The following is a 16,322-nucleotide window of genomic DNA, read 5'->3' as shown; positions in this document are numbered from 1 at the left end:
GAGAGCAAAATTGGTGAGGTACTGTTTATTAATTGTTCACTGTCTGTTCAGGAATCTGATGGTGGAGAGGAAGAAGCTGTTCCTAACATGTTGACCATGTATCTTCAGGCTCCCGTACCTCCTCCATGATGGTAGTCGTAAGAAAGCAGGTCTGGGTGATGGGTGACCAAAGCTGAACACAATACAATTGCAGTCTTACCAGCAACCTGTACAACCACAGCATGGCTTTTCAACTTCTAACCTAATGTCCTGAAGATCAGCATGCATAAACCCCTCTTCAGCATTCTGTCTACCCGTTAGTGAAACATGTACATGCATTCCGAGATCCTTCTGTTCTAGAAGGTCTCGCCGGTTTCTGCTGGTACTGTGAAAGTCCTACTTAGATTTTGTTTTCCAAAATGCAACATCTCGCACTTCTCCAATGTCAGCCAAAATGTCAGTGAAACTATTAGGTGGCCTATTAAAAACCTCAGCTGTTTTACTAAAGCCTTTTAAGGAAAAGAAATTCACTGTTGCATTCAGTCTAACCTTCCTGTGACAGCAGCATTCAGATCCATATAATTGTGGTTGATTCAAAACTCCACAAAGTGACCAGGAAGACACTTGGTTTGTACAATTAGGAATAAGAAAGGGATGTTGGTCTTGCTAGGGAATTTGGCATGGTGAGAATGGTTATGAACTGCAGAAAATTCCAAATACAGGATCTGGCAGTTTCATGCTGATTAAAATACTGACTTCACTGGTGTTAACAACCTACCTCCTGAACGACAGGACTCGCAAACTCCTTTGCCCGGTCAGAAAAATAAACCAGCAAGAAACCATCAAAGTGAAAACATATCCCGTACCGCAATAGCTACAGGTAAAGCATGTCACAGAATCAGAGCTGGCCTCTTCTACACTTGTATGGACACATAAAATATGAATATGGACACTGATCTCGGCTGACCTCACCTGGACTGCCCATATCTCTTATCAGGTGGGGAAGGCCCAACAGAGGCTCTACTTCCTAAGGAAGCTAAAGCACGCTCTCCTCCCTCATCACCTGCTGATCAACTTCTATCGGACAACTATAGAGAGCCTCCTGACGTACTGTTGTGCGGTGTGGTTTGCCAGCTGCACAGAACAGAACAGGAAGGACTTGCAGCGGGTGCTGAGGGTAGCAGAGCGGGTTATTGGCACAACATTACCCTCCCTCAGAGACATTTATACTGGCAGACTCCAAAAGAAGGCTACTTGTATTTCAAAGGATCTTACTCATCCTGGACATCACCTGTTTCCCCCTCTACCTTCTGGGAAGAGATACAGAGCATTAAGGATGAAAACAAAGAGACTCCTTAACAGCTTCTACCCACAAGCAGTGAAATGTATAACACCCCCTTCCCTTCTCCTGCCCCCCTCCTAAGACAGCGGCAGCTAAATGCATCACACTTCCAGGAATGGCAGGTGTGCAATAGTCCTACCCCCCCATCCATATATTATTAATTTTGGACTGCACTCCTGAGGTTTTAGAGTTTATTTTATGTATATATTCTTTGTCATGCTGCAAAACATTGAGCTGCTAAACTGTGTTTCATTGCTCCACAACAATGACAATAAAGATATTCTAAATTAGAAATTCTAATTCTAAATCTCTGCAAGGAGTTTTCAGTGCTGACTACCCACCAATACTGGATGAATGAATTATATTGTCTCCATTAAGTACCTTTGAGTGCATAATGACATGCCAGATGAGATAGCCATATGGTATGTTGCAAGGTCCAGAGATGTCCTGGATTGGTCGAGTCCCTTAGGGGATCGGCTACTGTGGACTGGATGTTGTGTGATGAGCTCATTTGAACAGGGAGCTAACAGAACAGGAACCCTGAGGAGGCTGTGGCCATAATATGATAGAATTCACCCTGCACTCTGAGAGGAAGAAGCTGAAGTTACATGTATCAGAATTACAGTGGAGAAAAAGGAGTTACAGAGGTACGAGAGAGGAGCTAGTCAAAGTTGATCGGAAAGGGACAGTAGTAGGGATTACGACAGATCAGCAATTTGTAAGCCGCAAAATAGATAACATCCCAAAGAAGTAGTATTGCAAAGGCAGAATGACACAACTGTGGCTGACAAGGGAAGTCAAAGCCAACATAAAAGCAAAAGAGTGGGCATATAAGAGATCAAAAATTGGTGGGAAATTAGAGGATCGGTAAGCTTTTAAAAACCTACAGAAGGCAACTAAAAAAGCCGTAAGGAGAGAAAAGATGAAATATGAGGGTAAACTAGCCAATAAGAGGCTACCAAAAGTTTTTTCAGATTTATAGAGAGGAAGAGAGGCGAGTGTAGATATCAGACCAGTGGAAAATGACGCTGCAGACAAGGAAATGGCAGATGAATAATTACGAGGGGTGATTGATAAGTTTGTGGCCTAATGTAGACGGAGTCAATTTTAGAAAACCTAGCACATTTATTTTTCAACATAGTCCCCTCCTACATGTATACACTTAGTCCAGCAGTCGTGGAGCATACGGATCCCTTCTTTGTAGAAGTGGTCCACAGCAGGAGTGATTGATAAGTTCATGGCCTAATGTAGAAGGAGATCAGTTATTAACTTCAAACTTTCTGCATTATCACTCAAAGAGTTGAACTGCACGTGCATGTAACGAGAGCGTCTTGGACCTCCAGGTGGTCCATGGCTGGGGTGATTGATAAATTCGTGGTCTAAGGTAGAAGGAGATGCAGCTCTCGTTAGATGCACGTGCAGTTCTACTCTCTGAGTGAAAATACAGAAAGTTTGAAGTTAATAACTCATCTCCTTCTACCTTAGGCCACAAACTTATCAATCACTCCTGCTGTGGACCACTTCTGGAGGTCCAGGATGCCGACTTCTACAAATAAGGGAGCCGTATGCTCCACGACCGCTGGACTAAGTGTGTAAATGTAGGAAAAATAAATGTGCTAGGTTTTCTAAAATTGACTCCTTCTACCTTAGGCCATGAACCTATCAATCACCCCTCATACTTTGCATCAACTGTCTTTGTAGAAGACACTAGCAGTATGCCGGATGTTCAAGAATGTCAGAGGGCAGAAATGATTAAGGTTGTTATTACTAGGGAAAAGGTGCTTAGGAATCTGAAAGGCCTGAAGATAAAGCATTCTGAAAGAGGTAGCTGAAGATATTGTGGAGGCAATAGTAATGATCTTTCATGCATCTCTAGATTCTATCATGGTTCCAGAAGGCTGGAAAATTACAGATACCACTCCACTATTCAAGAAGAGAGGGAGGCAGAAGAAAGGATATTATCGGAGAGTTAGCCTGACCTCAGTGGGTGGGAAGATGTTGGAGTTGATTGATAGGGATTGAAGTTTCAGGGTACTTGGAGGCACAATGTAAAATAGGCCAAAGTCTGCATGGTTTCCTGAAAGGAAAATCTTGCCTGACAAATCTGTTAGAATTCCTTGAGGAAATAACAGGCAGGACAAAGTTATATTGGTGAATGTTGTGTGCTTGGATTTTTAGAAGGGCTTTAACAAGCTGCTGCACGCAAGGCTGCTTAGCAAGATAAGAGACCATCATGGATAGAGCATTGGCTGATTGGCAGAAGGCGAAGAGTGGGGCAAAAGGGAGTGTTTTCTGATCGGCTGCCGGTGCCTATTGCTGTTCCACAGATGACATGGTGATAGGTAGAGGTAGTGTTGAGGAAGCAGAGAGGCTGCAGGAGGACTTACAGATTAAGAGAATGGGCAAAGAAGTGGCTGATGGAAGAGAGTTTTGGGAAATGTATGGTCATGCACTTTGGTAGAAGGAATAAAAGCACAGACTATTTTCTAAACAGGGAATTAAAAAATCAGAGGTGCAAAGGGGCTTTGGAATCCTAGTGCAGGATTCCATGAAGGTTAACTTGCAGGTTGAGTCAGTGGTGATGAAGCAAATGCAATGCAAGCATTCATTTCAACAGGACTAGAATATAAAAACAAACATGCAATGCTGAGGCTTTATAGGTGAGGACTCACTTGGAGTACAGTGGGCAGTTTTCAGCCCCTTATCTAAGAAGAGATGTGCTAACATTAGACAGGGTTCAAAGGAGGTTGACAAAATGATTCTATGAATGAAAGGCTTATTTGAGGAAAGTTTGATGGCTCTGGGCCTGTATTTGCTAGAATTTAGAAGGGGTGGGGGGAGTCTCATTGAAACCTTTCTGAATGTTGAACGGCCTAGAGTGAATGTGGACAGAATGTTTTCTATAGTGGGGGAGTAGAGGGACATTCAATTAGAACAGAGATGAGGAGGAATTTCTTTAGCCAGAGAATGGTGAAGCTGTGGAATTAATTGCCGAAGGCAGCTATGGAGGCCAAGTTATTGGGTGTATTTAAGAAAAGAGGCTGATAGATTCTTGATAAGTCAGGGCATGTAAGGTTACAGGGAGAAGGCGGGAGAAATACGTTGAGAGGAAAATAAAGCAGCTATGATCAAATGCCAGAGCATATTCAATGAGTTGATTCTGCTGCCATGTCTTATGCCATGAAGCAAGTCTTTTGGGGACTAAAGGAACACTGGAAACACATTGCACATTATTCTGTGAGTGGGTTAAAAATATTTTAAGATATGACTATGGTCAAATTCAGAAAATGCCAGCAAAATATAAAACATGATGCCGAGTTATATTATTATAGTTTCATTTATATTTTATCTAGTGCTACTGAGAGATGCATCCTACCATGCACCAGTATACCAGCATTTGGAGCAAGTAACTCATTGGAATAAATGTTTAAACTTCATGTCACAGAAGACCTTTGTGCCTTAATTACAAGTGAACTCTATGTATAGCAAATGATATCATTCCTATGGATAGAAATTCAACTATGCTTGCGATATGCACCAAAATGACATTATTTGTAGTGGGAGTTCAGGGCAGGGAAATTGAGCCTTTGTCCTCATGCACAAGACATTTGTGCATGGTATTTATTTTATATTTCAAAAATAAACTTTTATTCATTTGTACATGTATTTTTTAAATTAACATCTCAAAACTGTTTACATTCATGGTCAATACATTCAATAGTATTACCTTAGTTTTTTACAACATAAAACCATTGCTGCTCATGTGGCCTTCTGGAGTGATAAACCATTTCAAAGTTTCATGGGGCTTGGTCATGTGGACTCAGCCCCTCAATGTACAGTAGTATAAGGGCCCCATACTATGGTCCTTCCCACTGAGCCTTAGCATTGTCTGCATCATGTTTCAATGCATCCTTCAGCACATACTCCTTCATCCTGGAGTATGCATTCTGCAGCATTCCCTTTAGGGACATCTCACGGTGCTGGAACACTAACAACTTTTGGGCAGAACTTTTGAGTTGATGAGCTTCTTGATTTCCATCTGCTGGTGTGTCCTGGGAGCAGCCCATGGATCAGAGACCTCTGTTACACAACTGCTTGGGAGGAACCAGGACAAGGATTCTTGCATCATTCTCCACACCCACATGATAAATCCACTGTCTGCAAAGAAATGGGAGACCGTCTCTTCTCTGCCACAGCCGTCCTGAGGGCAGCATGCATTGGAACAATATCAACATCTGTACAGGAAGGATCTGACTGCGAGGGTCCCCGCTCTGTCCACCAAGCAAAGTTTGGTGTTTGTTGATGAGTACTGGCCATGAGGCATCCTGCTAGATGATTTGGATAGCTTGCTTGATGAACCACACCTCAGACCCCTGGAGTCCTGTCCTGCAGAGTCCAAAGAAGGGTCCCTGCTGACCATTGCCTGACTGACTTGTGGTTAAAGGTGTTTCCTTGGAAGAAGTTTTCCATGAGACCATAAGATATAGTAGCAGAATTAGGATATTTGGCTCATCAAGTCTGCTCTGCCATTTCATCATGGCTGACATTCCCTCCTTAGCCACAATCTCCCACCTTCTTCCCACATCCCTTCAGCCCTGACTAAGAGTCTATGAATGTCTGCCTTATATATACCCAATGATTTGGCCTCCACAGCTGCCTGTGGCAATGAATTCCACAGAATCACCACTTGCTGGCTAAAGAAATTCCTAATCTCTGTTCTAAATGGCCGTCCTACCATTCTGAGGCAGTGTCCTTTGGTCTTAGACTCCCTCACCATAGGAAATATCCACTCCATATCCACTCTATCGAGGCCTTTTCAACATTTGATGGGTTTCAATGAGATCTTACCCCATTCTTCCAAATTCCAGTGAGTACAGGCTCAGGGTCATTCCACATTTGATTAGCCTTTCAATTCCAGAATCATTTTCGTGAACTTACTTTGGTCCCTCTCCAATGTCAGCACATCCTTTCTTAGATAAGAGGCCCTAAACTGCTCACAATACTCCAAGTGAGGCCTCACCAGTGCCTTATGAAACCTCAACATTACATGCTTGCTTTAATATTCTAGTCCTCTTGAAATGAATGCTAACACTGCATTTCATGAAGGCCAGGCAGTGAAGCAATATCCAGCTGAGCACGATGTTGCACAACAATGCGACCAGATGCTTCCTTTGTCAATTAATTGTAAACTCTTTTCTAAGTACATGGATAGGAGAGGCATGGTCCAGGTGTGGTCAATGGGACTAGGCACAGTAACAGTCCTGCATGAATTAGATGGGCCATTTCAGTGCTATAGTGCTTAAACTCTATAACCAGGTCCAGGTAGAACCTGAGCACCTGGATAACCATGTACTTTGGTTCCACATATAGCCTGATGCAGCCCCACACACAAAGATATTCACGTAGGCAACATTGGGTAACATTTTGTCTCCATTATCTGACAGTGGAGGGAACATTGGAACAGTCAGGCCAGTTACCAGAAAGGAATGGCCTTGCTCCTTATGTGATTGACTCTAACCCCCAATGCAAGCTCAGAATGACCATCGATACGAGCGGAAGATGGCAGCATTGTCCATGTACAAGGAAATTTGACCTGGTGCCTTTACTGCCTGGAACATTGCCCCTCTTATGCTCTCATCGTTCCTGAAGGATTCAGCAGAGTTCTAAGCAATGAACAAAAAAGAGAGGGGAGAGTAGACAGCTCTGGCTGACTAAAGACTTGTGACGGGAAAGCTATTCATCTTCCACTAATTGATTTGAAATGAGCAGTGTCGAACAGCTGGATCCAATATACCTCCCGAAAACCCATCTTGGAGGACACATGCGTAATATGCATGTACAATATCCTGTTGGAGGTTTTCCCTGATATTCATAGAGAACTACAGCACAGAAACAGGTCAACACACACGAATGCTGGAGGAACTCAGCTGGCATCTATGAAAATTAATAACAGTCGATGTTTCAGAGCGGCCCCCTCCTTCAGGACTGGAAAGTAAGGGGGAAGGTGCTAGAATGAAAAGATGGGGGTGAGGGGAAGTATGCCTAGCTAGAAGATGATAGGTAGCCATGTGGGTGGGAAGAAGGAATCTGATAGGAGAGGCGAGTGAATCACAGGAGAAAAGGAAGGAGGGTCACGAGGGGGAGGTGATAGGCAGATAAAGAGAACAGGTAAGAGGCTAGAGTGGAGAATAGAAAAGGGGGGGGAGAAAAATTACTGGAAGATAAAATTGATATTCATGTCATCAGGTTAGAGGCTGCCTAGACGGAATATGAGGTGTTGCTCCTCCACCCTGAGAAATGCCTCCAGAAACAGGCCCTTAGGCCTACGTACTGTACTATTATTCTGCCTAGTCCAATTGACCTTGATCCAAGCTGGCTAGGCAGGAATCCACCATTTTGTCCCGCACATAAATGATTCTATCCCTGAGCAGTGAAAGGCTGTCAAGTACTTCTTGCCAGTTACAGAAAAAGTCTGTACAGCCCCAGTCATGACCCTTTCCACGTAGCATACAGTAACTTCAGGAGCCACACAGGCTGCAGGTAAAGTTGATCACTTATAATTGACATCACTTCGCAAAGGGAAGTGGGCACTGACTTTGACCGTTGCCCCTTTTGAACAGCGAGAAGAATGGAGGGTGAGTAGGGTTGATGGGATATTCAATGATTTCACTGCACACGGAGGTCCAATTAATTTAAATGAGCAGCTTCTTACAACAGCACAGCTCCACACTGACCTTGCTAGAAGTTTCAGCTTTTGATAAAATCTTATTTCAGAAATCAGGCTACACTGGATAGGGCATTTAGCACATCAATGTCAATTTATAATGCAGCCCCCTCACTGGGTTCATGTGGAAACTTGGCCCTGCCAGTCCCGCTAAACAGCCATGGGACTCAGTGGTGAGAAGGCCACCTTTCATAAACAATAGACGTCTAAGGTCAGTATGATTTGGGGTTCAACCAAACAGGAACATGATGCTCTGACTAAAGAAACCTTGATTTGAGCGAATGCTGCATAAATACTGCCTATACACAATTGTCGGTCAGCAAGAAAAAACAAATCGTACACTGCATAAAATTATAAAGAATAATTATAAAAAATATATATTTACAAATTTCAGCTTTATCAAAGTTAGTAGGGAAAAAAAAATAAGAGGGGCCCATTACAATTAAATCTAGTCTAAATGTGCACGTCATTGGAGCTCATGTTGAAGTTGCATAAGACCAATGGTCTGCATGAAAGCAGACACCACATTCCAAACTTCGCTCGAAATCCACCTTGAACAAACTGGCTCTCTCTCGGGAGTATTGGCCCTTCCTCCTTGGAGCCATTCATCTGTACAAGGCACTTTGTGCAACAGGGATGCTCCTTCCCACAGCATCCTCAGCCAACTTCCTCTTTGTCCTCTCCGCAGCTCCCGCCAAAAAGACCACAAACTCCACCAGTGTCCACCACAAGTCTTTCTCCACCCAGCTTTCCCTAGAATCTTCTCTTGATCCCACCATCCTGGTTGGTTGACCCAGCATGCCTAAGTTGAATGTCACAGCCCGTTATCTTTAGCCAAAAACCAAAACATGCTAAAAGCAAAATACACTGCCTTTACGGAACTGCTAAAATAAGAAACCTACAGCATAGCAGTAAAATTCTCAACCAAGGCATTATGATAATAAATGTCCTCCTCCTGCATAGCATCCATATTTCTCCATTTCTGTCCTATTCATGTGCTTTTCCAAAACCCACCAAACTGCTGCTTCCACTGCTAACCTCTAATAGCCAATTCCAGGAACCCAGACTCTGGGGGAAAAATTACCCTCACTAACCTTAAAAGCATGTCCTTTTATAGTTGAAATTTCTAACTTGAGGAATACCGTCACTATCTCTCAAATTCTAAGCAACTCCTTCTCCCCCGCCAGCCTACAACACTCTAGGGAGAACAATCTAAGTGTGTCCAACTTTTCATTACAGCTCATGCCCTTTAATTCAGACAGCTTGATAGCAAACCATTTCTGCACTCCCTCCACATCCTTCTTATAACAGGCAACCAGAAGTACATGCAATGCTCCAAGTGCACTCTAACTCTATTTTGTGCAGGTACGGTACGGAATGACTTCTTTACTCTTATACTCAGCATCCCTGCCAATGAAGGCAAGCTTGCCATATGCCTTCTTCACCAACCTATCCCTTTGTGCAGCCACTTCCAATGAACTATGGACCTGGACCCCAAGATCCCATATTTTGGTCGTTTCATTGGACCCCAAGATCCCATTAACAGCACACTTTTGCTTTACATTTGACCACGAAAGTGCCTCAGACTTGCTTGGATTTAGCCCCATATGCAACTTCTCTGACCCTATCCATTTCATTTGAAAATAGGTGGTCCCACACAGTATCAGCATTTCTCTTCTAGTCCCCTTAACACAGGTAGTCTAACAGTCCTAAGCACGAATCTGGATTAAAAAAAAAACAATCTGCAGAATACCAATGACTGTAAACCCAGCAGCCAAGAACCAATTTTAGCTGAGGATAGAGAAAGACCAAGCCATTGAGGACGAGACCACAAAGGACACTCAAAACAATTCAAAAACTGACTGCCCTAGAATGGTTTCTTGCAAAGGATCCGGAGCAGGTATTGCTACCCAGGGACAGGAATGATCTGCAGAACTTCAAAGGTTTAATAAGATGTGTATTTAAATAAAAATATGAACATTATGTTTTCTTAACTGTGCTCTTTTATCTACAGTCCTTCATCTTGATTTCACAACGACTGGAAGTAGCTTACATTCATCCATCTTGCATGATTTTAAACATTTCTATCACAGCATTGTGGAATAGGTGTTTAATAGATGATGGATGAAAGTCAGAATGTGCAGATTAAGTCATTTGCTGATATCTAAACTACCTTATCCTTACAATGAGAGTACTCACAAAAAAATGGAGTTTGGTGGCTGCTTAATTGGGTGTCTACAGGAATGATCGATTGTTCCCACGATACATCTGCTAATTATTAGCATTACACAACACATTTCTGCACAAATTTTGTGTTCTACATCAAGGCCAATGTCACATTCTGTTTGCTCTTTAGGCCAAAAATGGGAAAGCACTTTCAGGAAAGTAGTACAATTGTGGCTGAATTCAAATGACAGAAGGTCCTGTCTGAGAAGTACTATTCCTAATTGGGGCAGAAGTTATAAATACAGTGAGCCATATAGGAACTGGTTGTTCATGAAACTTTCGCAGTAGCTGTTTCCCACAATAGGCCAACCTCCAAACGTCAAGAGAGGGGTTTTTCAATACAGTGGGGTGTTTCTGCCTCTGACCTCATTGTGGTTCCACTTCAGGCTGCAAATTAAGTCTGTTGAGGGAAATCAGGATTGAGGAAGGTAAAATGTGCCAATACATACCTGCATAAAGAATCACAAAAAAAAAGCCCAGTGGGAATTTTGGTGAGAGCCTCGGCTATGCAATGTAGGGGATTTCAGTGTCATTAGCATTACCACATTCTGTTTGCTCTTCCTTTCATTCTTCTCAACATTACTTTCCTGCTCTATCCCTAAATCCCTTGAATTTCTCTAATATCCAGAAATCTATCTGTTTTGAATGAAATCAATGGTTGATCACTTACGTTCACTAGTTATGTGACAGACATGTCTTTTAGATGTGGGAGGAAACTGCAGCAGTCACAGGGAAAAATGACAAACTCCACACTGACAGCTCCTGAAGACATGTTGGAATGTGGTCATTGGAGTTCTATGGCTTCAGCCTTATTGAGTCATGTGAAGCTCGTAATTAGATTCCCTACATAACAACCAGTAACATAATATCTACCAATTATCTAGTAACATGAGGAAGCAGCAGAGATGTGGTTTTTGAGGAGGATGCCAATAATATCATGGACGAAACGAATATCTAACCAGGATGTCACGAACAGAGCAAACACAAAAAGAGAAATAATGTATGAGATCATGAAAAGGCAACGTAACTTCATTGGACATGTGATTAGGAAAGAGGAGTTAGAATGCACAGTAATTATGGGAAAGATTGAAGGGGAGAAAACAAGAGGAAGACAAGGACAAATGATGATGGAGACAGCAGCTGGAGAACTGGAAATGAATACCAATGAACTGATCCACTTGACCTGAAACAGGAGTGTGTGGGCCATGGCAGTAAAGCTCAAACTGGGCACGGCACCTGATGATGATGATGATGATGATGACGATGACAAAACAACTGCAACTGTATTCAAAAATACTCTTGACTCACTGAACAGAAAGATGCTGGAATGATCACTTAATGTTTAAGTTGGGTAATAGTATACAGCAAAAAGACAAACAGGTATGTGCAATCCAACTGTGAGAGTGTGATTCAGTACCTGCACATCTCAAAATTGTCTATAGATGCTGATTGATCTGCGGAGTTCATGCACCATTTTGTGTGTTAGAATATGAAGGGCTTTGCTAAACATCAGCTTGACCATGTCTGGAGAGCTGTGATGATATTTCGAGACAGCGGCTGGATATTTTGTACGAACCTTATACATTCAAGAAATTCTTTCTGGTTCTCCTAAATGTTAACATTATGAATAGGGATTTCATATGTAATACCCTGGTTTAAGGCTATGCTTATGCTGTTGGGTATTTTATTTTCAGCAGATTTTCTCAAAATGCAGTAAGTGTTCCATTAATTACCTTATATAATCAAATATTTCAATTTTACTGTTTAAAATAAAACTTCAGTTGATTGATAAGTTAGGCTTGTTGAATTAGCCAATTGGATTTGTCTTGGGAACTTTCTAGAGAGAGCGTGGAAATGGAAGTGGGACGGCCATTTTCTATAGACGGCGCAGGATAGAAGGAGGAGAATGAAAATGGACAACGAACATCCGAGAAGAACATTGTGAAATGCTCACAGAACCCATTTGGAAGGACAGATACCACTGTCAGAAAATCCTCATGCAGACAATGGTCTCATGGAAAATGTGCAGGTAAACTTTTAGTTAGCTAGTTAGTACTTGAATTGCAGAAAGTTCAACGACATTTCCTTGGATGTGGCGTGGATAAAATGGTTTACAGGCAAAACCATTTCAGTACCATGAGCACACAAAGTGATGGAAACTGGATTGATTATGCAACAATGAGAACCAAGACATGTACACATTATAGACTAATATGTATGTTATGGGCCATTTTCTTTATTTTGTTCATTATAGTTTTAAAATATTTTGTCCATACAATTTCAACCTAAGTTTCTACTGGTGTCAGTTAAATTGTTTTCTAGTGAACAGTAAATTTGCATGGGTGTGTCAGTATTCATATATGAAACAGTCCTACTCTCCCTTAAAGGGACATTCAAACTTTTATGTTTGTGCTTACTCAAATCATATTTATGCTAGACCTGTTTATTTATGTAATGGAAATGGCCCTTTCATTGTTATTCCCATGCATTGTCAAGTTATGTTGCTGTTAGCTTGTATTCACAGTAACAGCCAATACAGTATGAGCTTACAGTAAGAGGGTTACACATGGATCAGCCATGATGAAATGGCAGAGCAGACATAATGGGCCAAATGGCCTAATTCTGCTCCCGTGTCTCATGGTCTTAAAAATTAATTTCATAATCACTGCTGCACAGAAGATTGATGCATGTGCGTGGGGAAAATCCACAGTTAAGGAAAACAAAAAAAGCAACTTAGGTCAGTGGTGCCTAACCACTGGGCCGCACGGAAACGATATGATTTGGCGACATGAAACGATACAAGTCAGCTGCAACTTTCCTCATTCCCTGTCATGCACTGTTGATCTTGAACACCGCCCCCCCCCCCACCCGGGCCGGTCCACGAAAATATCGTCAATATTAAACCAGTCTGCGGTGCGCAAAAGGTTGGGGAACCCTGACTTAGGTTAATGATTGATTGAGGCTGTTAAGATTTTAAAACAGAAGCTTTTTCTGCTGCTTAGAGATGTGACCTAAAATTAGAGAGAAATCATGTTTGTGCAAGAGACGATACAAAAAGTAAAACTGCCCTCCATAAAATAGTGACCGAGGTTAGATCAATTGCAGAGTGCTGAGATTGGTAGACTAAAGGTACTAAGGAAAATTGACAAACACAAGAAAATCTGCAGATGCTGGAGATCCAAGGCAACACACACAACACCGTAGAGGAACTCAGCAGCCAGGCAGCATCTATGGAAAAGAGTAATCAGTTAATGTTTTGGGCCAAGACCCTTCATCAGGACTGGAAATGAAAGGGGAAGAGAGGGGAGGAAGAATTGCAAGGTGGTAGGTGATAAGTGAAATTGGGAGAGGGAGAGGATGTGAAATAAAGAGCTCGGATGTTGATGGGTGAAAGAGATAAAGGGCTGGAGAAGTGGGGTATCTGATAGGAGAAGACAGAAGACCATAATAGAAAGGGGAAGGGGAGAAGTACCAGAAGGAGGTGAAGGGCAGGTAAGACTGTGTGAGGGAAACAAGAATGGGGGATGGTGAAGAAGGGGACGGGAGGCAATTACTGGAAGTTTGAGAAATTGATGATCATGCCATCAGGTTGGAGACTACCCATATGGAATATAAAGTGTTGCTCCTCCAACCTGAGTGTGGCCTCATCATGGCAGTAGAGGAGGACATGGACTGACACATCAGAATGGGAATGGGAGGCCGAGTTGGCTGGCCATTGTAGTCATCAGGGACTCCAGATGTCTCCCTGCCTTTCCACATCCCGCAAGAGCATTCCACTATCCGGCCTGGTATCTCTACTGTCCTATCTGAACAGATATAAACGGAATTTTAAAAAACAGATCACCGAGAGCTTTCCTTTTCTTTTGCTTTCTCTCAATGAAGCCTCTCTTTGCTGAAACTTCGAAGAGCTAAAACCTCAAGATCACCACTCTGACTGTGTCCAGACAATAGCTGCTATGCTTAGCCCTGCCTTCCTTTAATTTGCTCTTCTTAATCAATCACAAACTCAGATTGCTCACGGGTCAATGCTCTATTATGCTGCCGCAACCTGCTTGCTGCTGCCTTTTTCAACTCAGACAGTAGACCTGATTGAAATCCCCTCCTCTCAATCTTCCGATGTCCGGATTGATTGCTGGTTAATGCTGTTGTTCTCAGTTATCTCAGATGTTGTGGAATGAAAAGACTCATCTTGAGAGCATACATTGCAGAGACAGAGGAAATGAAAAAAGGGAATGGCATTTTTACAAATGACAGGGGAGGAAGTGGTATAGTCAAGATAGCTGTGGCAGTCAGTGGGTTTATAAAGAATACCAGTATATAGACTGTCTACAGAGATGGAAACAGAGATCGAGAAAGGTGTGAGAAGTGGACCATAAATTTGAGAACAAGGTGTAAGTTGGTGAAATTGTTAAGCTCAGCTTGAGTGCAGAAAGCAGCACCAATGCAGTGCATAAGACATAGGAGCAGAATTGGGCCATCTGGCCCATCGAGTCTGCTCTGCCGTTCAATCAGGGCTGATCCTTTTTCCTTCTCCTCCTCAACCCCATACATGCATGTGACGACAAATTCACCACCCTTTGTCTAAAGAAATTTCTCCACATCTTTGTTTTGAAAGGGAGCCCCTCTATCCTGAGACTATGCCCTCTTGTCCTAGACTCTCTCACCATCCTTTCCACATCTATTCTGTCTAAGCTTTTCAACATTCAAAAGGTTTCAATGAGATTCCCTGTCTGAGATCCAACATTCACTGCATCCCCTTTATCTATCCTACTTCTCAAAGAATTCCAACAAGTTAGTTAGGCAGGATTTTCCCTGAAGAAAATCATGCTGACTTTGCACTACCTTGTCCTGTGTCACCTCATCCTTAACAACTGACTCTAACATCTTCCCAACCACTGAAGTCAGGTTAGCTGGTCTACAACTTCCTTTCTGCTGCCTTCCTCCTTTCTCAAAGAGTAGAGTGATATTTGCAATTTTCCAGTCCTCTGGCACCATGCTAGAGTCCAATGATTTTTGAAAGATCATTTCTAATGCCACCACAATCTCTAGTGCTACATCTTTCAGAACCTTAGGGTGCAGATCGTCTGGTCCGGGTGACTTATGTACCTTTAGATCTTTCAACTTTTTGAGCACCTTCTCTCATAATAGTATCTGCACCCACTACACCATCAGGCATATTGCTAGTGTCTTCCACAGTGAAGACTGATGCAAAACACTCTTTTAGTTCATCAGCCATCTCCTTGTCCCTGTTATTATTTCTTCTGCCTCATTTTCTAGCAGTCCTATATCCACTCTCATTTCTCTTTTATTTATAACATACTTGAAAAAGCTTTTACTATCCACTTTGATATTATTTGCTAGCTTGCTTTCATATTTCATCTTTTCCATTCTAATTTTTTTTAGTTACTCTCTGTACATTTTTAAAAACTTCCCAATCTTCTACCTTCCCACTAATTTTTGCTTTGTTGCATGCCCTTTCTTGTGCTTTTACAATAGCTTTGACTTCCCTTGTCAGGCATGGTTGTACTATTTAACCATTTGAGTATTTCTTCATTTTTGGAATACATGTCCAACGCCTTCCTCATCTTTCCCAGAAATGCATGCCATTGCTGCTCTGCTGTCATCCCTGCCAGCAGCTCCTTCCAATTTATTTTGGCTAACTCCTCATACCACTGTAATTTCCCTTACTCCAATGAAATTCTGCTACATCTGCCTTTACTTTCTCCCTATCAAATTTCAAGTTGAACTTAATTATATTATGATCACTGGTTCCTAAGGGTTCTTTTGCCTTAAGCTCCCTAATTGCCTTCAATTCATTACCCAACACCCAATCCAGTATAGCTGATCCCTTAGTAGGCTCAAGGGCAAACTGCTCTAAAAAGCCATCTCTTAGGCATTCAACACTCACTCTCTTGAAATCCATTCCCAACCTGACTTTCCCAATCAACCTGCATGTTAAATCTCCCATGACAGTCACCAGTGTAGCGTAGGAATAGTTGAGGAGTGATGCTGGTGTAGGCTTGGGGCATGAACTGTTCCACATAGCTGACA

The sequence above is a fragment of the Mobula hypostoma genome, chromosome 5 (assembly GCF_963921235.1).
Source record: "Mobula hypostoma chromosome 5, sMobHyp1.1, whole genome shotgun sequence".
Taxonomy (NCBI): Eukaryota; Metazoa; Chordata; class Chondrichthyes; order Myliobatiformes; family Myliobatidae; genus Mobula; species Mobula hypostoma.
Note: the sequence above shows the minus strand (reverse complement) of the source record.